Genomic DNA, 15,365 nt, shown 5'->3' on the forward strand with positions numbered 1-15,365 from the left:
TACAAGGCTGAACTGAACTAAGGGTCTCATTAATTACAAATATGAGGGGGTGTGGAGCCCATAGGGGAAGGAGGCATACAGCTTTCTGGTTTGTAAATCTACGTACTCTATGCAAAAGGGAAAAAAAAAAAAGTCTAAGGCAAAACTGACTGAAACTATTAAACTATGACTCCACCCGTAAGCTATGCAAAGTCTAAGAGTGACTTCTAGCTGAGACAAGCTCAGTGCAGCTCCTCCTGGCGTGTCCAAAAGGGTGGATCTCTCTTGGCGCATTTACCTATGGGATCCTTCCCCATTTTTTCCCCTTTTACCATCATGGCTGAACTTCAAATGTAGATTTCACCTGGGCCTATTTGCTTTGAAGTATGTTATGTACACAGTGAAGACACAATCCCTGCTTTTCAGGGCTTGGAGTTTATGGAACAAGTATCTACAGAGTATGTTAAATATTTTAGATCATTACTGCACCTTGGATTACAGTCAAGCACTTAAACAGCAATCTAAAATAAATGATACCGGGTAATAACTGCAGCTGCAGAGGAACAGAATCTGGATTTTAATCTTTTTCTTGAAAACTCAAAAGGCGACAATGGGCTGAGCTTTCAAGACATCGGAAACAAAGGAGACGCGCAATAAAGCAGGTGGACCTGCTTTGCACATACGGTTACTTCAGAAACACAACTGCATTGTACTTGTAATGTATAAGATCAATTAGCTGCTTTGCATGCCAACCACCTATTTTACATCTCCAGTAGTAGCAAGGGCAGGCACAAACTGAATACATGAATGTTGACAGCGTGTTTGCATGTTACTATGAGCTTTGGGTCTCCTGTTTTTATCCTCTCCTTTACTGTGCACTACTACCAGGGTACCTGTGTTTAGTTCTGAGATGCTGTGCATATAAATATGGTTAGGGCCTACCCTAAGATTGCCCTGTGGTCTCTGTCTGTTTGCAAAGGTCTCATGTTCATCCTTGGTGTCTATGCCAGACTCCCAGGTAAGATACATCTCTGCCAGAGCTCAGTTGCAGATGACCTTTTCTGCAGCTTTTTAGGATCTCTCCAGACCACACAGATTCACACACAAGCATCACATGCTTCCTTGTTTCCATCCCTTTGCTTTAGCACACAAAAGGCTGATTCCCAGCAGGGATCCACTTCACAACAAAAACTCAGCTGAGGACCACTTTGCTGTGATTTGCAAGGTGCCCTTCAGATGACAGCCTATGCAGCTTGTCCAAGCTGACAATAATCTCAAGACTCACCACTAATGTCAATGCAAACATACCCCATGAAAAAATTGTTTCCAAACTATTTGAAAGCTTTGAAGAAAACTCCAGTGAAGAACTACTATGATCACGCTCAGTATTTGTTGTATAACATACTCGGTGTTTGATGCATTTCATTTTCAGTCCATCACAGGCACCCTTAGGCCACAGTAACAAAATGTGTTTACTGAATCACATTGTGAGTGTAAAGTTCAAGGAATCATTTTTATAAGAAAATTTTCTAGATAATCTCCGAAACTCTTTGTATTCCAGATTCTGGTTTAGGACTTTGGGGCCAAGTTTTTTTCCTTCCTACACCCCTCTGAACTATGCATTCCTACGCTTCTGTATTTCTGGTGTGTACAGCTGTGGTTTATATGCATAAAACCACCTTTGCATGTGCAAAATTGGCTCTTGGTGAGCTTTCAGAGAATACATTGAGACCTTGATCATTTGCTGTTGTGGGTTTTTGGAAAGGAAGAGTTGGGTTTATTCTTTTGTTTTCTTTGAACCTGGTATATTAAATGTATACATAAAGGTAAACTGAAAGACCAGAAAAAGGAAGATGAATAGAAGAGAAGCTTTTAGCATTTACCTATGTTACAGATAGAATCACGATAAACCAAATCAAATAAAGCTTGGTTGGAATCTTTTATTACTAAAGATCTGATTTTCATGATGCACTACAAGGCAACTTTTGTATGAGATATGTGGTGGTTGTTTTAACATGTTCATATGGATGCTTCAAAATCTTGCATATATATTTTAACTAAAGAGAAGGTTGAGTAGGAAAGCTAGGATCTAGATCTATATCTGAGCTACCCCTCCGCTCCGGGGTTTGGGTTTGGTTCTTATCTCTCTTTTACAATGTAATTTAAAGACAAAACCATAGTTCAGTTTCCTTTTTGAGCGAGAACAAAGTTCACTTTATGAATGCAAAAACAAAAATTTACTTGATTATATGCAAAGTCTCACAGGTTATTTTTTCTCTGTCCCCATTTTTTTTCATAATCCACAATCTTAATATGAACTGGCTTCAATTTTCAAGGTACTAGTTAGTATAATGAAAATAAAAGAGAGGATTTCAACACAGGTTTTGTTTGTTTGTTTGTTTTTCTAAATCAGAAGCAAACAGAAGGCCAACTGCAAGCAGAGTCCTCAAGGCACAGATGTGCCTTACACTGCTAACTGCCAAAGGTTGGCACTTTTGCAAATTTTACCCACAGTTATGTTACCTCAGCAGAGGAAAACAGTGAACCGGAACCTGCCTCTTAACAAGGATCCTGTGTTTGGGATCCATGCTTCCTTTTCACATCACAGGCTAGATGTGTCTCTTCATGCCATACCGCTAGTTTTCGAATGAGAAAGAAAATAGCATCATTTATTTTGCTGTCAAAAAGCTCATTCTCTCCTTGCAGAAGATCTGTGCACAGATCTGTACATTATTAGTGGAATTGTGGGTCACACAGCTAAATCAAAAGCAAGACAAGAAAAGGTTTTATTTCTTTCAATAAATGCTCATGTCATTTTTGCACGGACATATTCTTAGAATGCTGGAAACAGGTAATATGTTTGAAAACAACTACCAGAAAAAAAAAAAAAAAAGAAAAAAAAAAAGAAAAAAAAAAAAAAAAGCAGGCTTTTTTCTCTCTCTCTTTTTTTTTTTTTTTTCCCTTTGGAGTTGGTGCTGCAAAACATGGCTTTGACCGGCATATGGCACTCCCTTTATTACTGTCTGCATCACTGCAGCAAGTTCATGATAATTTGGGTCAGCCATTTTCTCCTGAGTATTTAGAAGTCATTTGCAATAGATTCATCAGTCTTGCCTCAGGGATACAGAGTCTTGGAAAACACAATAATGGGAAAAACTGCCTTTGCTCTTTATTCTTCTTTCAGCACTTAATACCACACCTCATGGAACAACTCCACACCTCCTTTCATGTCCTTCCTATCTCTCTGGTACATCCTTCCTCGAACCAGGAGCCAGCTCATCTCCCTAATCTCCTTTTACTAAACACCTTTCTTTTGCTTACAATACACTAAATACACAAATGGCCAAAAAGCACTCTAGATGCCCCTGTAGCTTGACAAACTACCTGCCTATAATTAGGCAAGAACCTCATCAGCTAACAAAATACTACCATCGTGTTCTAACACCTTCTCCTTTTCCCTTGGCTCTGGCTCCCCAACCACTTCCCTCTACCTTCCACGACAGCTTCTCTTTGCGTTGCCTTAAAGACAAAGTGTGTACTGGGAGACCTGCTTTCTATACTGCTAACATAGCCCGCGTGACTCTTCGGCTATTAGTGAATAATGACAATAATTGTGTTTGTATTCATGTTTGGCTCTCATTAGATGCTGAAATGTTTACAACGTAACAGCTACTCAGACACACAGAGTCTGACATACACTGCTGCAGCAGCCAGGATTTCGTGGAGAAGTACGTTTTAACCTCTATCACAACCATCACTTCTCTTTTGTTAAGGGAGTAGTCTGGTTTTCAGCAGTAACAACCACTAATTTGTCTATTTCTGAAATAAAAAGATCCTTTTTTTATGCTTTTTTTTTTTTTTTTTTAACGTGGTTGCATACATTGCATTTTTATAAAGAGCAACTGCTTGGAAACTGCAGGTTTCTTTTTTGGGTATGGTTTCTATGTGAGAACTGCACAGAATAAGGAACACGGGTTGGACACCACAAAAGGGAAGGTGCCCTGGGGGTCACTGTGAGCAGCTTCTGGTGTCTGGGAAGGAGGGGTAAGGCAGAGATTTTCCTGGTGGGGAGAGCAGCCCCACAGACACGGGCACAGGCGAGCTCTCGGCATGAGGACTGAGCCTTCATATCCCTAACATGCCAGTACGCTCAGGCGAGGACGCTCAGACAACCCAGCTGAGAGACTGCTACTCATCGGTGTGGTGCCAATCTTGTTCCTAGGACCTTACAGCTATGAACATCTCCTCAGTTAGTCCAGAAGCTGACTCAAAGTAAAGACAGACATCTGCTTTTTTTGTCTCCTGTACCACAAACTACTAGCAGGAGAGGTATCCAGCTGGAGTATTTGGAAATCTTCCCGCTCTTGGGAAGAACAGAGATGAAAACTTGAATATAAATTTCATCCCTTTTAGATCTTCATACTTAAAATCTGCTTCTTTCTCATGATTAACACGTAAATTTTCCCGGTGGGCCTACTATTCTTTTACATTAATTGATTAATTTGATTAATGAACAAATAGTGTTTCTTCATTAAATACGTGAGGAGATAGCACAAATCAGCTAGGATTGGGGATATGGAAGTTGAGAGGTAAGTGTTTTATCCTAAACTAGGTCCAATCACAGCTTGCTGGGGGTCTAAGCCACTCAACAGCAGTGTATATACCTTATTGCAACCCACCCAACTGCGATCTGATCGCACTCTTTTGCTGGCATGAGAACAGAAGGTTGTTTCAAGGAGTAGACATAGCAGAGGCAATACAAGGCTTGCGATGGGAAGGATTATTAGTTGCAGGAGTTAGGGAGGGTTTACGTGGCTGACTATTACCTCCTTTGGCTGGGTCAGGCGTGTTCCCTAGTGCCAAGCCGGGGAATACTGATCCCAGCAGCGTGACAGTATCTCCAGCCAGGATGCCAGCTCCTCTTCCACTCCCCTCCAGACTATGAAGTATCCCAAAGCGGGCAGGTGTTTGCGAAGGAATGTGTCTCCAAACAGGCAGCTATCACAGAAATAGTTCAACAGAGCTCACTGACCCTGTTGCTGAAACCTGCTGTCAGGCAGACCATTACATTGACTGCCATTCAGTCTTGCGTGTTTGTATGCGTTTAGTAAGTGCATTTATTTGCAGCCCAGCCGTGCCCATGTGGTTTCTTCATATGGTGTTTGTTGTGTAAAGAATAAGAGATTGCAAGACCACTGCCCTGGCATCCCACTCCACTGGCTGCACAGAGCTGCCTGCTTCGCCCCTGGATGTAGCCATGGGCTCACTCGCCCCACACAGCCAGGACTTCGAGGAAGCCCTGTGCCTCCTGTGCCTCCCAGAGCCACGTGGCACTGGGACAGTGGCTGACGCACTCATTTATGCTTCATGCCTTCATTAAAAGCAGCCAGAAAATGGGGGAGTGAAGTTTCCTTGCTCTGCAGCCATTTCCTAAAGGTAAAGCAAGGAGAAACAGTGGGAAACATCTCCCTGCTTTTGTAAAAGCCAAGAGCAGCTTTCCCCCCTCTCCTGCCTGTGGTTAGAGGAGCAACACTTTCATGGCGCCTCTCCTCCTCAGCTGGCACAGCGAGCTGCCCATCCCGTTTCCATTGATTTCTCCAGTGGTTGCATTAAACAATACAATGGAGTGTTTATGTGTCAGTGTTGGGAGCAGGTTGTTAAGTAAAACCCACCGTAAATAGAGCCGTTAATTCAGTTGCTGGCATGGCTCTCTGTTATCTTCTCAATACCTCCCAGAGGGTATTAGCCTTACCCTTTCGTTTGAGTTGGCAGCAGAGTTATTTTTTTGCACCTGCTGCTCTACTCCGATAACAACACAGGTCAGCTTTGATTTGTTGGAATATAAACAAAAGAGCAAAGCCAGGCATCTGCCTCAACAGCCTGGGCCGGTTTGACGATAGAGCTTTTCCCATTGGGTTTTGTACAAATGTACTCTTTCAATTCTTACGTGAACTCTCTCCTGCTTCATAAATAGAACTTTGCTACAGAACAGCCTGGTGTCAGGAGGACAGCTCAACACCGTACTTTTCCATCAACTGAAATCTCAACAGGGCAAAGTAATGCTCTTCTGAGGGTGAAGTCAGAACAGGTGTCCCATGAAACACGTAAAGAAAAATAAGCTGAGACACAGAGGTCTGAAAATCAGCAGGAAAAAGCAGCAAATTAGGTATAGATTTTACAAGCAAATTAAGCAGTAGATGACCCTTCTTGAGAGAGGAAGAAAATATGGAGCATTGTGAGGGTTTGCTTTCCCATGTTCACCTATGCACACTCCACCTCTTAACCTGCTCTTTACCAACAAATAAATAAGTAAACTCTACAAGAAGTAGGTTCTCAGCTGGAAAATGGGCCAGTTTTAAGGTCTTCTGAAAAATCAAGCCTACAGGGCTCATGTACTGTAAAAGCATTTATGTTGATGGCAGGAATACTGATAACCATAGAGCAGAAAAGGAAGAGTCCCCAGACAGTGAAAGCAGTAAATAGCACAAAGCACAGAAATGAAGGAAGGAACTAACTTTACCTCTTCATGACAAACAGGAAAATTGAGAAACAGAGCTGAAATGATTTGTTTAAGACACATAGTAAGTCAGTGGACAAGTCAGTCTAACTCATATCTCCAGTTCAAGCCCCATTGTTATCCATTGCATCACGTCTACAGAAAAAATTTCAACATGCAGATGAGTTAGGATGATCGTGGGGTATTTTGAGGGCAAAGAGAAGGTACTAAATAAGAGAAACAATTTTCTGTAAAACAGAGACCTGTTTAGACTGAAGCAAGACTCTTCTATGCATCATGGATATTATGTGCCTAGTAGAGATTTGAATGTTAACTTAGCCAAACAATTAAATCTACACTTGAAGCATTAAATCAAAAAGCTGCCCTTGACCTATGTATGATCCTGAAAAGGAGTTAGAAATTCCTAAGTAGAGCTGGCTGAAATTCAAAATTTCTGTTCTATGGAACTGTGGCTACTTCAATGCTTTTTTTTTTTTTTTCTTTTTAATCACGGTGAAAGAAAGGAACTTTAAAGTTCCCTGGCAAAAGAGAGGGAGGATCCCCATCCCTATGAGCTGACATGTAAAAACCTATATTCAAGTTGTCCCAGTAACAAAAGTGCAACTCAGCCTGTTATGCAAAATTGTTTGTAGAAGGTAGAAAATGTCAAACACTGAACTGCAATAGTACTGCAGGCAGGCAGCATTGTCACCGGATCTGACGGTCTCAAACACTTGCTGGGATGTGAAGTTTATGATCCTATTTCTCCCCTTTCACCAATTGCTGCTATTCCTTCTCTTCCTCCTTATTTCTTTTATTTATTTTGTTTTCATTTCATTTACTTTCTTTTATTCTCTCTTTTGGTTTTGCCTTCTGTTTAATCAGACTGGCTGACTGGCCAAGGAAACTTGAATACCATCACGAGCTTGTAACCAGTAAGACAAACAATAACAACATCTCCAATTATCTATCTGTGGCACAGGAGTTCCAGGTCTTACTGCAACTATGGGGTTTGTGCACAGATCTCTAGGATGGAGGCTGGAGGAGTAGGAAACAGGGGAAAAAGCTCTGTTCCCTCTGCTCTTTTTGCTCCCCTCTGCAAGTATGTATCTCATTTAGTCCTCAAGGTAACTGGAACGGGTTCTGCCAACAAAACCAATAAAAATATTTCCGGACTATTTCAAGCAGCTATTTTTTTCAAAAGGAGATTTATTACCATCTGATTTATTCCAACTGTAATGTTTTTCTAGAAAGGGGGAGTTAGTAAAGATCTTTTTTTTTTTTTTAAAAAAAAAAAAAAGCTGTTTTCAGTGGGATTTTTTTTCTTCCTTTTTTTCATATTTTTAATGATTAAATCTTCATAAGATTTTTAATATTGAAGATGTGCTATGCCATAAGGCAGGCTGATACCTTGGTTCTAAATTCCCCCAAACCTTGTTAACTTTTCACGTGTGTAGTACCATTGACTATGTTAACACCCTTGAATCTCTGCATCCCTCCAATACATTGATGTTGAATGTAGCAGAACATGTCTGCTGCTAAAGCTGCAGAACTGCTGCTGTGGGGCTCGGGGAAGGGCAACCCTGGGCACAGCAGCTCTCAGGCCATGCACATGCCTCCGCAAGAAAGCCGACTATGGCACAGGGCAAAAACAGCAGGCATGGAAGTCACAGACAGCTCACGCTTGGGCTCTAGGCATGAGGAGCACTTCGCTTGCTGCAGGACAACACAGGTTGACCATTTATACCTGCTGACAAAACACACCGTAACACAACTAGCTGTGTATTTTCAAGGATTAAATGAAGTTCTTCAGATTATCACACAAAGTTGGTGGAATATGGGGTAAACATTCAAATTCCTATTTTAAAAAGTAAAGAAAGAAAGCCCACACAGGAGATAAGGGATGTGCATGTGCACGTACTTTGTTCAGTGTGGTTGTGTGACTGCATGCGTATCGGGAGTGGCTACAGACAGACTGAGAAAGATTTACTGGATTGACTATAATTTGACTATCTTCCAAAAACATTTAATCATTTGAGATTTTAAAGGAGGAAGAGAAGTTTCTACCTGTTCTCACAACGTATAACAGCTCCATCAAAAAAAGTCTTAGGGAGGGTAAAGATAACTACAAGTCACTAAATGAAGGAAAAAGCTATATCTATTTCACTTTGTACCTCCTGCTTTTGATAAGTCTCTAAGGATATCTCACTTGTCTAATCACCCATTAATTCAGTCTTCTAAAACCTTTTTCATCTTTCTCTATCAGGGCAGCTGCCTGGGAACATTACAAGTGATGTCTGAGTTGTGTGGCAGATCCCACTGCAAAAGAGATGAGAACAGCACCCTTCAATGTGTCAGAATTTAACTCCCTGATAAAGCCCCTTCATAGCCATGCCAATCTATGAGACAGTTGCTTAACCAAGCATACCTTGAAAGTGCATCATCAAGATGCAAGCTTCGTCGCTGTTGTGCAATAATAATTATATGTTTCAGTAAAAATCATTAAGAAAGTTTGGGGGTAATCATTACATTGTGCATTTAGTTTCATTCCTGACCATTGCATCTTGGGCAGTTTTACACAGGATCGTTAATTATATAGCAATATGAATTAGTTACCTGTTCACTGCCAGATGAAAGAAAACCCAGAGTGGTTTTAAAAAACAGAAACATTTTTTTGATGATGGCATCAGTAATTTGGACGATAGAGTGTATTTTAACACATAGGAACTCAATCCTTATGGATCTGTAGGGGCTCAGGAAACTTTTCTGTCTACATCTGATAGTGAGCAGAGTAAATACTCAAGACATTATGTCTGTATCCTTCCTCCCTAATAAGAGGACTATTTTATCCTTTGTATTCACAGATCATGGATGTAGAATGGCTTTCTTTTCACCACTGCAGAGCAATCCTCTTTTATTGTTCTGTCTTCTTGGTCTATAACCAGCAAACAACCAACCCCAGCTAGCTGTTTTTTCTACTAGTTCTCATACTCTTTCCTGTGGAGCACATTTCATAAGATCAGCAAAAGTAGAGGTAATGATAACCATGTGCAATGTCAGCTTTTCGAAAGGGAGCCTTTGAGGGATCTTCCTCATAGAGAGAGACATGCAAAATGCCAAACGCAAGTTGGTTGCTCTACTGGCTACATGACTCCATGTTTACTCATTCTCACCCATCTATAGGCCAATGACCAACAAATGTCCCAAGCATTTTAGGCATTCAGCGACGGATTTGGTTCAAGCTACATCCCTAATAAAGCTCAAACGAACTCTCATACTAAGAAAGACTGGTAACTTCCATAGATAACAAGTTAATCCTTACTTTTCCATATGCTAGCTGTGTGAACAAACCCTTCTTAATTTACCCTTTCTGTTATTAGTGTTACTTACAAATTTCGCCCTTACCAAGTTTGTAATGTATCTTTTTCACAAAGATTTAGTGAAAAAAGTCCATGGTTCATCTGCGGGCAAAATACGTGCAAGCTGCAGAGTGAGCTGAAGGCAGGGAAAGGAAGAAAGAACAACAGACATCTGTAGTTAGAGATCTTGCAGCATCCTCGAGGCTGGCTGAGCGGCTGAAGCCAGTGGACTTTGCTGAGATTGTGTTGGACTTTCTTGGTGCCCACAAGGCACATCGTACCATTAGGAAGAAAACTCCATGAGTTTATGCTTGAAAGTTTAGCAATAGCTAAGCTGTGAGACTGGAAAGAGACTTGACTTCTCTAAACATCGCCAACTATGCAAGCTACAGAAATTGTTAGCATTTCTGTTCATTTCCTCATGTACAGCAAAGCCTTTATATTCGATTCTACCACATCCTAACATCATGTGTCATTAGCAATGACAACAGACAATTACGTTTGTGACCCTTTTCTTTTTATGTGTTGCTTACCGCAGGAACGCCTGCCTAGTCCTCGACAAGAAGGACCTAATTCGCAACCGTAAGAAGGCTGATGAGAAAGAGAGCACTGCAAGATCATAGAAAATCCTTTAAAGGGTGGTCACGCTACCACCAGAACAAGAAGGGGTCGTTCATCTATCTGTTTCTTAGTCGCAGCACACTGACCAATTTTTAAGCCAGACAGGTCTGTCCCACTGTCTGGGTACCACAGGCTGTTGCTCCAGTTCACAGAGATGGCATTCGTTGTACTGGAGACAGCTCGGGCACTGGTGTGGGAACTGAAGCACGCCAACGGCAATAGAAAGCATGTAACCGTGGACTCCGCAAAACAAATCTGGGTAATGCTGCAGTCAGTGGAAAGTTTGCATGGGAGAAGACTGAATGATTTGGTCGTTAGACTAAGCTAGACACATTTATAAAGAGCGTGGAAGGGATGAACAAAGAAGGGTAGATAAGGAACAATTCTGGAAAGGTGTCATGTCTCATGGACAGTTCTCTCAGCTCACAGGAACAATAAAATCTTTAATCCTCTTCTGTAAGAACTGACCGTAAATACTCACTTCTTCAGCAGGTGTAGAAATTAATCCACCCAGGATTTTTTTGTGCAATTTACTGTGGGAGAGGCAGCAGGCTAACACAACAGTCCTGTCTCCACACAGACTCACTTACGGAAATCCTTCATTTTCCTCCCTAATCTCTCTTCATCTGTGTCTCCAGATGATTTTTCCTTTTTAGTTTGATCTCTCTCCATCACAATTTGTTACCTTGCACCTCCCAGACAGAACAAGTACTGATGTTAACAATAAAATTCACTAGGAATGAAAAAGAAAAAATTAAAAAAATGAAGGAAGTTCTGCGGGAGCCAAATGATTTAATTTTGTCTTTGTCCAGCTCTCCAATAGTCTGTTTTCACCACTGCCAAAAACTCAAGATACCCTGAGAATATCTGAAGTAATACAAAATTACTGTGGCAATACCACACCATATTCTCTCGGGTGACAAGAGAATAATAATTTTCCATGTTAAACAGACCACATTCTATTACCTGATCTCACCATGACTGGGATAATAAGAATTGTTGTCACCCTATAAACTGCTGTGAAGGGTTACCTAATTTCTGCTGGGGCAAACAAGCACTAGTCTGCTCTGATACAGGATTCTTTATTACTATGACTTGGGAAGAATATACTGATTTATTGGCCTCAAGGGCTTTACAAATACCAATAGGACTAGCAAAAAATGAAAAAAAAAAAAAAAAGGAAAAAAAAGCAAGTGAACAACATCAGCACTATTAATGATAACATTGCCTCTGCGTGTAGGACCAATGCATGGAGGTGAGAAGGGGGTCTAGAGAATGATGACTCTTCGAAAGCCTCAAACATGCTTTATAAACTCCTGACCCAGAAATCCAGTATGGGGTAGGCATCACCTCTGAGAATAGGTATCACCTTTGGGGGCTGAAACACATATTGACTCACATTCCCTTTCTGGTTGACTTTGCTGTTCCTACAGCCTGTGTCCTATCCTGACACCCAGACTTGACCTTTGGTGTTAAAAAATTAGTGGGAACCACCAAAGGGATTAAAGGATGGAAAAGCTTACAGTGAAACTGGCACTAGTGTTTCCATGAGATGGAAAAGCCTATGGGGCTCTGACTACCATATTTATCAAAAACGAGGCTAAGGGAGAAGTTGTTCACAGCTACACACAGCTACCAACACAAGGAACAGAAAATTGTCACTCAGGGAAACTTCACGCTAGCCATCAAAAGATAACAAAATCAGGTGGCTGAATGCTAAAGCTAGACCACGTCAGACTGAAAATGAGACGAAATATTTTTAGAGGAATGAAATCCTCTAATCTAAGAATCTAAGCAGTTAATTAAAACATTCTGGTGAATTTCCCATCATTGGACTTCTGGACTTTTTTTTTCAAGACTGGAAGTTTTCTAGAAGATAAACTCTACTTTAAGCCACCTAATTAAACTTGAAAATTCTGGGAAGTCCTATGTTGTTATCACCACAATCACTTCTGGTTTTAAAACCTGTAAGGGTCAGGAATTAAACTGTCATTAATTGTGATATTTGCTGGTGAAACAGCTTAATCCTGTTGTTTTTCTAGTTTTAATTGCAACTGTTTTCTTTGGTTTCCACATCTGCATTAAATATAAAGCCTCTCTGTTTTCCAGCTCTGGTATTTTCTGCAGTGCAAAATAAATGACAGCAAACTGCTTAAATTGCTACCCACAAATTTGCTATCAAAACAGAACTTAAAGGAGTGCATTTTTTTTATTACTCCACTCAAGTTTTCACAAATTACAGGAAATACTGGTATAAGAGGGTATGTTTAACACAGTTCCATGTGACACAGGTACAAATAAAATCATTAAGTGAAACTTTTACCTCAGTGTTAATTTCTATCATTAAGTGATTTCATTTCAAAAAGAATATGAAAAATGATAGTCGGATATACCTTAGAAACAAAGGTGACGTATTATACGTTTAGATGAAGTAATCTAAAATCTCATTACTGATAAAATTCAATAACTCTGTAACTACATACATACAAGAGCATTTGCCTAAAATCTCTCGTGGTGAAAAACAAATGTTTATCACTAAGCCCATCACATATGTTTTACACAATCAGTGTAGATTTTGAGCAACTTTTTCTTTACATGCACTTCTACCATTAAACAGAATTTGAGAAGTCTCTTTCTTGCTGTGTCTATACCTCAAGGGGCCAATTCTGGTTCTATTCAAATAAAATTACCATTGGAAGAGAAACAAATTAAACAAGCAAAGACACTGCAGGCCTCTGCTCACATTGTATTTACCTACTCAGTGCTTGAGCCGGCTTCTCTGGGGTGCTTACACTTAGAAGGGACTAAGAGCAACAGAACCCCACTTGCCACTGAGCTGCCACGAAATTGACTTGAGGTTAAATTGGGCCAAATTATAAATTTCCTTTAGGATTTTTCACTATCAGTACAATCACCATCACCATCCTCATCACTAAAAGCAACAGAAACACCATCCTTGTAAAGTGTCTCCCTGTTCTGTGCCACCAGCACTCTCAGGGGTATCAAGAAGGTCCACTCCAGTCTCTCACCCCTCACCTTACTGATTAGATGACTTCTCTGGGGACAAAAGCAGCAGATTTGGGACCCAGAATATTGCCAGCTACATCAGAGACTTTGAGTAATTCTGATGAAGCCACTGGCTCAATTTGAGGTCATTGACATTCTGGGTGAGTAAAGGCAGCAGGTCTGGCCCCAATCAAACATAAACACAACAGGCTTATTTAAACATAAGTAAGATGCAAGTTCAAAATAGGAAAACTGAAGTCTTTATTGTAACGTTAAAAAGCGTTTTGATCAAATTAGTTTAGCTGCTGTTCCAAAGTGGGAAGGGAGGGGCTCGGTAGGGTGGGCATGAGTCCAGTAGACACTTCTCTCTTTTCTTTTTTCATGGGTGTTAATTTAAAGGAAGTATATTAAAAAATAATAATAATAATAACCCAAACACCTTACCTCATTTAGCTGCAGATTCTGGAGTGGAAATCCTTAACTGAAGCAATGGGAAGACTGTCTAAAGAACAGTAGGTTGGGTAAACACAGGTACCAGGTTATCTCTCCTAAAGACTCCCAGGAGTGAAGATAAATGGATGTGATATTAATTTTAAAACATTTTGCTGAACACTCAGGCAGCCAATAGGGGAATTCCTTAGGTCACTTCCTGTTCATTTGATTGGGTCTGCAACGACAACAACGAAGACGAGGTTGGGAGCATTTGCATAAGGCCAGCTCAGTCCTCAGTATTCAAAGAGAACAGGTCTAACCGGGTTACACGTGTGGCTCCAGAACAAAAGAGAAACCTGGTAATGGATGAGGGATTGATTTCTTTGTAGTTGTTTTTTTAAGACCATCCCTTTTTTTTTTTTTTTTTTTAAATGGAGGTTATTTCAGGTAGATAGGGAGATTATAATTAGAATGAGGAGAAGTGAAGAGCAGGAATGTCCTAAATTAAAATTAGTCTGAAAATAACATGAGAAGATGCATGGTAAGTAATAGCCCTGTGCTGCCAGAGAGGTGGACTGGATGAGCCAATATCATGGGCTTGATTCTTTCTTTTTATACCTCCAGAGCCCTGTGAAATGAATGAGTTTGCACAAGAGGGAGTCTCTAGGTCTTCCAGCTTCTCTGGGTATCTAAGAGAATGTAAAAGAAAATGGGGAAAAAATCTTCAGTGTAGGTGTACACAGGGACGAGTATGAAAGAACAGCTACAGGAAGATTAACATGGTAGAAAATCAGCAGATCAATGTTTAGCTTTACACTTCTCTGCTTTTAAACTTCTTAATTCTGATGGGGATTAGGACCAGCGGGGGAGAGCTAAAACCTTTCTTAAGGCATCTACTCCACAGCACATGGAAGTCAGGCAAAATATTTGTTTGCTCTTCCGAGCCACAGGCTGGGTGTTGGATTAGAGGCCTTTCACTATCCAGTCATCAGTTCAACTCCTGAGTTGGGTGAAAAGCACGGAAGCACTGTTTCCTCATGTAATGTCTGTGCTTTATGGACAGTTCCTAGAATTGCGAGACCAAATATGTCCTTGACTATGTGCAAGTTACTTCTCCAGATTGCAACCAGGAACCTGAGCAGGAAATGAGGTGCCTAAATGAAAATATGAACTGTCATCTATCGTCAGGTAGCAACATATGAAACTTCTAGGGTTTCATTAATTTGTATGTATAAAGCACAAGAATTGCTGAGCGTTTTTATTCTGTGATTTTTCAGAGGTCTATGTGAAATTAATTTTCCAGTCTCTGTTCACTTTTGGTTCCAGGGCTCATCATAAATCTCCTTCCCGACAGATGTACTCTCAGTGCTAGGTTTACCAAGCACAGGGAATGAATTGTCCTTCAACATCTAGAGATACTATTAATCATTAATCAGGATCCATTGTCAGTTTAGAGGAAACATTACACACGT

The 15,365-nt window shown here is 40.5% G+C and overlaps 1 protein-coding gene across 2 annotated transcripts in view; it reads right to left on the reverse strand.

The window, feature by feature from the left end:
* Positions 1-14,120, reverse strand: part of EHF (ETS homologous factor) — a 34,762-nt gene extending 20,642 nt beyond the window's left edge. For both annotated transcript variants that reach the window (XM_084519992.1, XM_084519991.1), the window contains exon 1: positions 13,906-14,120. The gene's annotated coding sequence lies outside the window, so the exon portion shown is untranslated. The remainder of the gene's footprint in view (positions 1-13,905) is intronic.
* Positions 14,121-15,365: the final 1,245 nt, after the last annotated feature.

This window comes from Aythya ferina, assembly GCF_964211825.1.
Source record: "Aythya ferina genome assembly, chromosome: 5".
NCBI classification, from domain to species: Eukaryota; Metazoa; Chordata; class Aves; order Anseriformes; family Anatidae; genus Aythya; species Aythya ferina.